This window comes from Psittacula echo (assembly GCF_963264785.1).
Source record: "Psittacula echo genome assembly, chromosome: 22".
NCBI classification, from domain to species: Eukaryota; Metazoa; Chordata; class Aves; order Psittaciformes; family Psittacidae; genus Psittacula; species Psittacula echo.
The window spans coordinates 6598325-6608028 of NC_137758.1; positions in this window are offsets into that span (position 1 = coordinate 6598325).

The window sequence follows — 9704 nt, forward strand, 5'->3', positions numbered from 1 at the left end:
GCCTGGCTGATTCTGTGATTACAGCTGCCCAAACTGCATCTGTGATTTACTCCCAAAAAGGGATATTTTGGGTTAGCACCACTCTACCACGCGTCCTCGTGCACGCCGGGTGCCCGTGGCAGAGCATCGCCTTCTCCCAGCACCTCTCACCACTTCCCAAGCTGAGAGCTGGAATCGGGCACAGCAACTCCCGCTCCCGCAGATTGAAAAACTGCTCTGGAATCCTTGGGGAGGAAAGTTGCTAAAAATACATGAGGGCAGGATTCCTGGTAAAAGAAGGATCTCTGGCAAGAAGCATGGCCCAAGAGTGCCGGGGAGCACCCAGACATCGGAGCCAGACCCTGACCCTCTGCTCCATGATGCCGCCTGGACAAGGCTGCAAGTGAGGTCCATGGGAGAGCCAGAACCCAAACTCATGCCACCAGTGAGTGCGGGCTCACCAAGCGAGCACCGTGGCCAACTCACCCACCAAGAGCGCGGGTAGGAAGCCGGGCAGGGAAAAAGAGGGATCCTACAGATCCTACCCCAGACCTTTGCTCCCAGACTCCAAAGCACCCGGATCTTCCTGCTAATAAAATCCCGACGCTCGCCTGGGTCGGGGGCTCGCGTGCCTGCGTGCGGGTGTGCTTTGTCCTAAACCCGAATTGCCTCAGCTTGGAAGGGGGGGGAAGAGGCAGGAGCTGGCTGCCTCTGGGGGAAGGGCGGGCGGTGAGGAGCTGGCATGGGGATCGCAGCCCATCCTCCACGCACGCCGCGTCTGTAAACTTTGAACATCTTCCGGAGAGAAGTTAGTGGCTATTGTGAACAGCTGGATCTAATTGTGCGAGGAGCGAGGAGGAGACAGTCGTGGGGGGAAAATAATGAGGCTTGGCGCTCCCAGGCGAGGATCCCCGGGCCCGGCCAGCCCGCCTGCCTCCAACCCGCCAGCAGGGAAACTGAGGCACGGAGCGGCGCGAGGCTCAGCATCGCCCTGGGTAATGCAAACCTAGCCCTGAGGCATGCAGGGCATTGCCCTGTGCGTGTCCCATCGCCCCACGGCTCTTCCCAGCCAATGAAGGGTCACCCCAACCCCACAGCAGCATCTTCAGACCCCAGTGCTCACTCCCGCTGCTCTGGGCACCGCACGCATCCCTCCCTCCAACCGGCTGCTTCCCGCAAGGCTCTGCCCACCACCTAAAATTAGCTCCAGCTCTGCTGGCCCATCCCCGGCCACCCCCCGCAGAAGGAGCTCTGCCAGCACACGCTCTGGGTCCGTCTGATCCCCTCCGGCAGCGAGGGGGAAGGGGATAAACCAGCCTCCTCCATTGCTTGCATCTTGCAAGCCACCTGTGAGCAAGGGATTCCTGGTGTTATTTCTTACAGCGTGAAACGCAGCCCTGAAGTCACCTTCTGGCTTGTAAAAGGATGGACGAGGATGAGATCTGCGCTGGCTTTAGCCAGTGGAGACCTGGCACATCTCATGACACAGCCCTGGAAGGCGATGGGCATGCTGGGTTTTGGTGCTGCTGCTGTCTCGTGGCACCAAACAGGGGATGCTGGGGACATTGGAGCATTACATCCATTTGGGATCAGACGAGAGGACACACGCCAATCGGATTTGCATCACCAGGATAGATGTTCTTCAACAACTGGACACTCATGTTTCTATGGACCCCATCAGCTGTGCCAAAGCAGAGCCCTATACAAACATCATCCCCAACTGCCACCCCCAGGAATGAGACCATGGGGTTCATGGCTTGTCACCTCCAAAGTTCTCAGCCACATGTGCTCACCACAAACCCTTCAACAACATGCATGGGGACCCCACAACAGCACCCAGTGCCATGATCCACCTACTCCCCACCACCATGGGTAGGCGAGCAGCCATCCAGCACCACAAGGAGGTTCTGCTGGGCCCCTCACTCCCATTGCACCAAGCGGGGAAAACCGGAGCACCGGGAGTTGCAGCAGCATGCCCAGACCTGCAGCAGGATGCGGCCGCGCGTTATCGCAGAGGGGGGGTGGCTGCCCCTGCCACGTGCCCGCTGCAGGCTGGCACGGGGACGGCCCCGCCGCTCACCCCATCATTACCTCCCTCCCTTCCTCCCTCCAAAAAAACATTTCATAAGCCTCCACGTGACGGTGGCAATAGCGAACGCCCATGCGCTCCGGGAGCCTGCCCCAACCACAACACACAGGTGCCTGGGCACCAACCCCAGGTTACACCTCGGACACACGGATGAGGAGCTCAGAGCATGGCCTGGCCACCCAGCACATCCCCTAGAGGTGGGAGCTCCCGAAATGAAAGCTACTTGGTTATATCGCACCCACCAGCAGTGGAGGTAACACCACGGCAGACCCGACAGCCCCTTGCAATTGCCATCTAGCATTTAGTAAGAGATAAGCTCCTAGAGATGGGACACTTTTTGGACAGCATCCATCCCATTCGTTGATGGGATCCCAGCCCCACAAAGAGCCCTGGGATGGCTCTTGCCACGCGAATCCTGGCAGCACCCTTCATTAGGGCTTTGCAGCCCATTCTCCTCTTCCATTCTCTGCTTCCATGGATAGAAGAGGTACTAAAGCAGGAAAACACACTATTTTCCTGCAAACAGCCCAAAATTGCCCATGTCCCCAGCTTCCAGCTGAGCTCACCTGCCACCGGCCTCGTGCTTGCTGCTTTTGACAGGAGCCACGCAGTTACTCGCTATTTAATACATTAATTATAGCTGATTGGCAGTGCCACCCCCTCCTCCCAGAGCCGACCTGCTCCACACCACCAGGAAAGGCTCCTTCCCTCAGCACAGTGCCGGGGCCACCAGGATTCACCTCCCGACCCTCTCTGGTGGCGGCAAGATGGGGATTAAATGGCGATTAAAAGGAGATGCCGTTTCTGGTCTCACGGTAGATAGCAACTGCATGTCATGGGAAATGGATGCAAGTCCCTTTACTGATGGACTTGGGGGCTGAAGGGGGTTTTGCTTTGCAGGAAGGTGATGTTAGAGGTGGGACAGCTGCTGGAGGGTTCATCTCTGCACCCCTTTGCTCCCCAAAATGCCCTGGTTGAAGCATCCCCGTGCTCCGAGCTGAGCCCTGACACTGCAGTCACCCCGGTAGGGATGAGGGTCCTTGCAATACCCAGTGCCCCTCACATAAGGCAGCTGGAGCCCGTTGTGGAGCTCACTGCTTTCAAAGGGTTATTTTTGTTAGAAAAGCCAGTGCGGTGCCAGCCCCGGGCAGGGATCTGGGTGCCCAACACTCCCCGGGGACGGGAACATCCCCCCGTGTCACTCGCCTGGGAGGGGGTGGCTGCTCACCCCACACTCATCTGCAGCCCCTTCCCATGGGAACGCCGGCCATCAAACCCAAACACAACTAAATCCAGGGCCTTCTCTCAACGGGGCACTTGTGCCCATCCTCTCCAATGGGGAAGTGCCGGGAATGTCACTCAGACAGCGCCACGGTGACAGTCACTTTTCCCACAAGCAGGGTCCCAGCCCCACCACCCCACACCCATTTCTCCCCGAGTTTTGCTGTTGGATGACCTTGGCGAGCCCTCGCCCCACATCCACTTTGGGGCCCCTCTTCTTTCATCCCAAAGTGAAACAACCCACCCCAAAAGTGGGTGCGGGGAAGAGCTTTGGTGCCATGGAGGCCACCAGAGCTGGTCGGGGGGGGGGGATCACCAGCCTGGCAGCCCCCCAGTTCTCTACCCATCATCACAAGCAGCCCAAACCCGGGTAGGGGGTAGCAGCCCCACTGACAGGGCCCCCCGGGGCAGTGCCAAAGCCCTGACTCACAGCACGCACGTACCCGCGCCGGGTAAAGCGATAGGAGGGGACAGAGGACGCCGGAGCCCAAAATACCCCAGCGTGCCTGACACCGGAGATTATCGCTTTGCCGTGGGACGGTCGCCTGGCCTGGCTCCCCACAAAGCACCAAAAACCCCCAGATCTCTGCCCTCACCTCTCCCCGTGCCAACCACCCAAATGCAATGGCAGGCTGCAGGGTGCCCACCGCCCTGGCAGGGCCTCCACTACCATTTCTAGATGGTTTCTCCCCAAAATACAGGTGTTTTTCTCACCCAAGCACAGACCTGAGCAGTTTCGGGGAGTGGAGACGGGTGGCACTGTGAGGGCTTGGCCTTATTTTCCTTCCAAAGGGGTTAAGGAAGAAAAAACACACTCCAACCCCAACCCCAAGGAGGGTGTAAAAATAAAATAATAATAATAATAATAATAATAAAGATGACACACTGCTCAAAATTATACACCTAATTGCTGCCTCGTTAGCAATGTGCCCCTATGACGAGGCACAAAGTGTTTAGCATACAGTCAGTGTATGGTCATCCCCTACATGCGTGTGACACACATGTAACGTGACATGCGTGTAGCCCCCACCCCCCGCCCGGGACAGCCCCCCAGTCCCGTGCTGTTTCCCCGGGGGGGAGCGGGGTGTAGCCGGGCCGGTTTATCTCTTTCTATAACGCCTGGCGCCTGCTCCCGACGTACGGGCTATACTGTACACAAGGCCTCTTTGTAACCCCGTAGGTCCCCATAGGGGAACAGCCGGAGCGGGGAAGCAGCGCAGAACAGCCCCGACGGGGCGGGACCCTGGGGACCCAACGGGAGGGGGGGTTGGGGACACCTTGGGGACACCGCGGCTGTGCCCCTCACACACACCCCCGTCGGGGGGGAGCCCCAAGGGGACGTACGGGGCTGCCGGGTGTTGGGGGGGCGAGGGCTGGTGCGATCCCGCCGCCTCCCCACCATCCGCCGGGGCTCGGTGCAGCCGGAGGGCCGGGAGGAAGGAGGCGCCGGAGGAGGAGGAGAAGGAGGAAAGGGGGGGGTTGGGAGTCTCTTCCCGGCGAGCACTTACCTGCTCCGTGCTCCGGAGGGGCTGGGCCGGCCGCGGGTGCCGGGACCGGGACCGGGCCGGGGCCGGGCCGGGGCCGGGCCAGGGAGGGCGGCAGGAATGCGGGGAGCACGGCGGGCTCCCGGGTCCGCGCACGGAGCCAGGCGCAGGGACGGGAAAGTTTATGCAAGGGAGGAGCAGAAAGTTGGGAGTCAATCAGGAGGCGGCGGGGCCGGGCCTTCCTCCTCCTCCTGCTAACCTCCTCCTCCTCCTCCTCCCACCGGTCCTCCCGCCCTCCCTCCCGCTCTCACCCCCGGGGCAGCGGCAGCGAGCGCCGCGGCTTCCCCTCCGCCGGGACGTTTCTAGGGAAAGGGCAGCCCTGGAGCCCGGCTCGTCCCGCGCCCTGGGAGCGCCCTCTAGGAGCCTTCCTCACCCTCCTCCTCTTCCTCCCTCCTCCAGCCCGCAGCCCTGAGCTACAGCCCAGGGCCGGCGCTGCTGTCCCGCCCCATCACCAGCCTGCCAGGGTCCTCCGCGTACATCTTCATCCCGCTCCACTCATCCTCACCTCCCTACGCTCACCTTCTCCCCTTCCACACGTCATCATTGTCCTCTGCATGCCCCCGTGCCGTGACGCACACCTTCATCCCCCTCCTCATCCCCATCCTCACACTCTCATCCCCCACCGAACACCTTCATCCCCCTCCTCACCCCTCTCCAAACACCTTCATGTCCTTCTTATACCCCCATATACACCCTCAGCCCCCCATGCCCATCTCTCCCAGACACCCACCCCGCCCTGCGGTACCCAGGACGGGGACCTCAGCCCACGCCACCGCGATTTCCCAAGGGAACCCAGCCAGGAGCCAGCCGATGGGTGGTAACGTGCTAAGCCACAGCCGCTGATCGCATGCAAATCCCTGGCCATGACCCAGCCCGACTGTCGGGAATTGCGGCCCCGGCTATGGGCAACACGTGACAAAACCCCAGCTTCACTGACCATGGGGTCCAGCACACTCCGTGGTACCCAAAACCCCCCGAGGTAAATCAGGGAGAGTGATCCTCCCTGTGCCCTGCTTGGAGAGGAGATGCTCTTTGCATCCCATCCCTTCTCGAAACATGTTTTTCTAATCTTCATGACGAGCTCGGTTGCATTGAAGCATTTTGGGACAAGACAAGCCAACGCTTCAGCCCGTAAAGCGGCGGTCTCCAAAGCATCCAGCACATTCAGCAATCGTGTGTGATTAATAAAGCCATATCGCATTCTTCCACCCTTGGCCTGGTGCTAAGTTGTAAGAAATCTGGCCCCAAAACTGCAACAAAATGGTTGCTATTCTCCAAGGGCCGCTCAGATCCCTCGTTACTCATCCCTTACTTGGGCAAAAATGACATTGACTGCTCCTGGAGATGACAGCCTTAATTGAGATCAATAGGAGTTTAGGCTGAGTAAGGCATGAGCACACAAGCGTACATTAGCCCATGAATACAAGCCTGATCTGCAAACGTTTAGGAACACATGGAACTCCGTGCAGGGGAGTACCAAGGGGGTCACCACTGTGCCAGGCCTGGTTCAGCTCCGGCTTCAGCTTGGCTACAGCATCCAACCCAACTGCTGGCACCACTGGGATGAGCTGGTTCTGGATTGCAATGATCCGAGCCTGCTTTGGTGGTTTGTTTCAGTCCTGTCTCTTTATTTGTATTTCTTTTCCTCCTTCAGAAGTCCATAATCCCTGTTTCTGCTTTTCTTCGTCCACTGGTGGGAACAGCAACTTCCTTTCCCAAATTATAATATAAAAGAGCTGCAAGCAGCAACGCCATAAATAATATTTTCTTATGGCCAGAACATCCAAGTCTAGGCAAGACACCAAGAACAGCTACAACATTGTAAAACTCCAACACTTCTCCAGAATGGATTCACTAATTAAAAAATGATTCCTTTTAAAAGCACTTGGAAAACGTTGGCTTTCCCAGTACTGCCTGACGCTTGCTGTGGCAAGCGAGAGCCCATCCTGCAAACCCACAGCCCACGAGTCTGCCTTTCCCTCTCAAAAATGTCCCCAAAATAAATACACAGGAAGGGGAAGGGGAGAGACAAATACCTCGTCCCCATCACTTCTTTAATTCATTAATGTATCACCACTTCAAAGCATGGAGCAAGAGCCCCCAAAGCTGAGACAATGCTCTCCGCTGGGCACGGCACTCGCTGGGAACCCACCCGACAGCTCCAGCCCTTGCCTTGCTTGGTGAGAAGTTATCCCACATGGCCTTCGCTCCTGGACCTGCTGGGATGGATGCAGCCCCTTCCCTCCACAGGCGGCCCAGCCATGGGGCATTTGGCCTTTTGAAGCCCCACAGAAATACCCCACATCCACCCTGAGTCAGTGCTCAGGGCTGGGCACATGGAGCCCCCCAAGCCACAGGGTTTGGGGCAGAGGAGAAGCAGAGAAGAGCCCCCAATTCCATCTTCCTGCTCAGCTCTGGACCAGCATGCTTCCACCCACTGGAGTGGGATGGGGATGCAGCACCCAGCGCCTGCAAGAGCCACCGGCACCACAGTGACGTTGGTCCTGGCTCAGCATCAAGCTGGAACCTCCTTTATTTTTTCCTCCCCTTTGCCTTATAGCCATCTTTGCAAAAACTAAGGCACATTTCCCAGGAGATTCCCTTGAGGAGCTGCTGGCAGCCGCCGCTGGCCATCGGCCATGCTCGTGCCTGCGAGCGCTTCATGGGGTTAAATCTATCCTTGCTCTACCGACCCCCTGAAATGAAGCTTCAAAAGCCGCAAAGCCTTCCTGGTGTAGGGAACGCATCATCCCTGGGGCGAGAGGAAACCCTTTCTCCAAGGAAGATGCGCACATTGGGCTCAAACGCCACCGTTGATAAGGCTCCTTCTTTCTCTTTTCCTTTTTTTCCTGATCTTTTCTTGCAGCAAGCATTCCTTTCACACCCACGCACCCCCCAGCATTCCCAGCCATTGGTCTGCCGGCGCATCCGTCACACTTTCCATCGGCCAAAGTAGATACACATTTCAACTGCTTCCATTCCTGTCTCCTCTGGTGTTAACAGCCAGCGCAAACAAAGAGCCCGAGCATCCATCGCCCTACTAAATTGTTTGCATTTGTTCCTTTGCGCTGCAGTTGGTTTGGGTTAGAGGGTTTGTATAAGTGATTTGGGGTTCTGGGATGGGGTGGCATGGCATTGGTCACCCATGGCAGAGGGTTTCGCTCTGCCTGGGCTGCAGGCTGGGAACCCAAGGGGTTTGCAAGCAACAGCGGGCAACACAAAAGCTCTTAGGGTGAGGGGAGGGAGAAATTCCCCAGGGAGCGGCTGGGATATCGGCAGCTCATGCTCCAGTGAGAGCCTGGGGAGCCCTAACTCCTTTTTCTCACCCCACTTTGGCCTTTCTGCTTCCATCAGAGGGGACAGGGACAAGTGTTAGCTCAACTGTTAGCCAAGCTGCTCCCAGTTCCAAACAGATGTTGGCATCACAGCTGGATTTGGACAGAAAGCTCTTGCTTTCCCCACTTCTGCTGCTCATACCTAGCCAGGGGATGCTGGTCCCAAACCGCTGATTCTCCCTTTAGCTTACAAGCAGGTCTCTGATCTCACCACAAGGATAAGGAACGATGTCCCACGCAGTCCCTTTGTCCCTGAGCTGTCTGCCTTCATCTGCCCCACCACAAATGTATGCAGATGAATCACAGAGCCCACATTTGTGCAGCTGGTGGGAAAACCTTGGCTCCACCCATGAAGCCACTTGGGCAGATGCTCTCCAGAGGTCTCACTGCAGCTCACGGTCCCACAATCACTGTGAGGGACAGTTTCAGGCCACAGCATCATTGTGACACTGCCCAGCAAGGATGAGCATCCCTCTCGCCCAACCACATCTGCCTCATCCATCTCCTGCTCCTCAGCCTTTCTGTCCCAGCTACCTCTCGCAGTGTTAACTTGGGGGGCTTAGATCACCCACAGAATGGGGCAAAACTGCGTGTGTCCTGGGAAGGGGACCCCAAATTGTGTCAGGCCACCCTGGGGTCAGTGCCTGAGCTGAGCTGGTGAGAGAAGTACTATCAGGGGGCCAAGGACAGTGTGGGGCACTTTGGCATGTCCCACTGTTTCTCAGCACTGAATTAAGCAAATTTGGGACTGTTCATGCAGCCAAATCCTCACCCCACAAAGGTGCATTAGTGCTGGAAATGGGGCATGGGCTGCCTTGCCCCCCACCCCAGCCTGCCCTCTCCATCACCTCCCCTTCCCAATGATTCCCCCCAGGCCCCTGTAACATCCATGGGTCTATGTCCTGAGGCGGCATCCCCCATCTGTCACCTTCCCATGAGCAGGGAGCACCTATGGGGTGTGCGGGGCTCCAGAGCACCACCAGCCCGGTGGGGTCTGGAGGGATGAGGGGGACACAGGGGGCCCGGCCGGGAGCTGAGTGTGACTCAGCACCACACCACACCTGGTGAGTCACCCACCGGCACTTCCTGGTGCACCCAGAGTTTTCCTTTCCAGGTCCCTCCTGGCAGCATCGCTCTGGCCCAGCCCCGTGCTGGTGATGCCAGCTCTGCCTCACATGGCTGCTGGTGCCTCCCCTTGGCACGTGCCCACGCGGTGCCAGTGCTCTGGGTGCCAAGATGCTCCTTAGGGACCCAAATTCCCAAAGGCTTCCAGGCGGTGGGATTAGACCCAGTGCATGGAGAGCCCTGGGTGTGCAAACACATCACGGGCACAGCATGGATGCTTGCACCAGGGAAAGATAGGGCAAAAAAGGTTGGACTTGATCTTAAAGGTCTTTTCCAACCTAACTGATTCTATGATTCTATGAATAAAGGGGTTTGGTGCTTAGTGGCAGGGGGGCTCTGTGCACACTCATA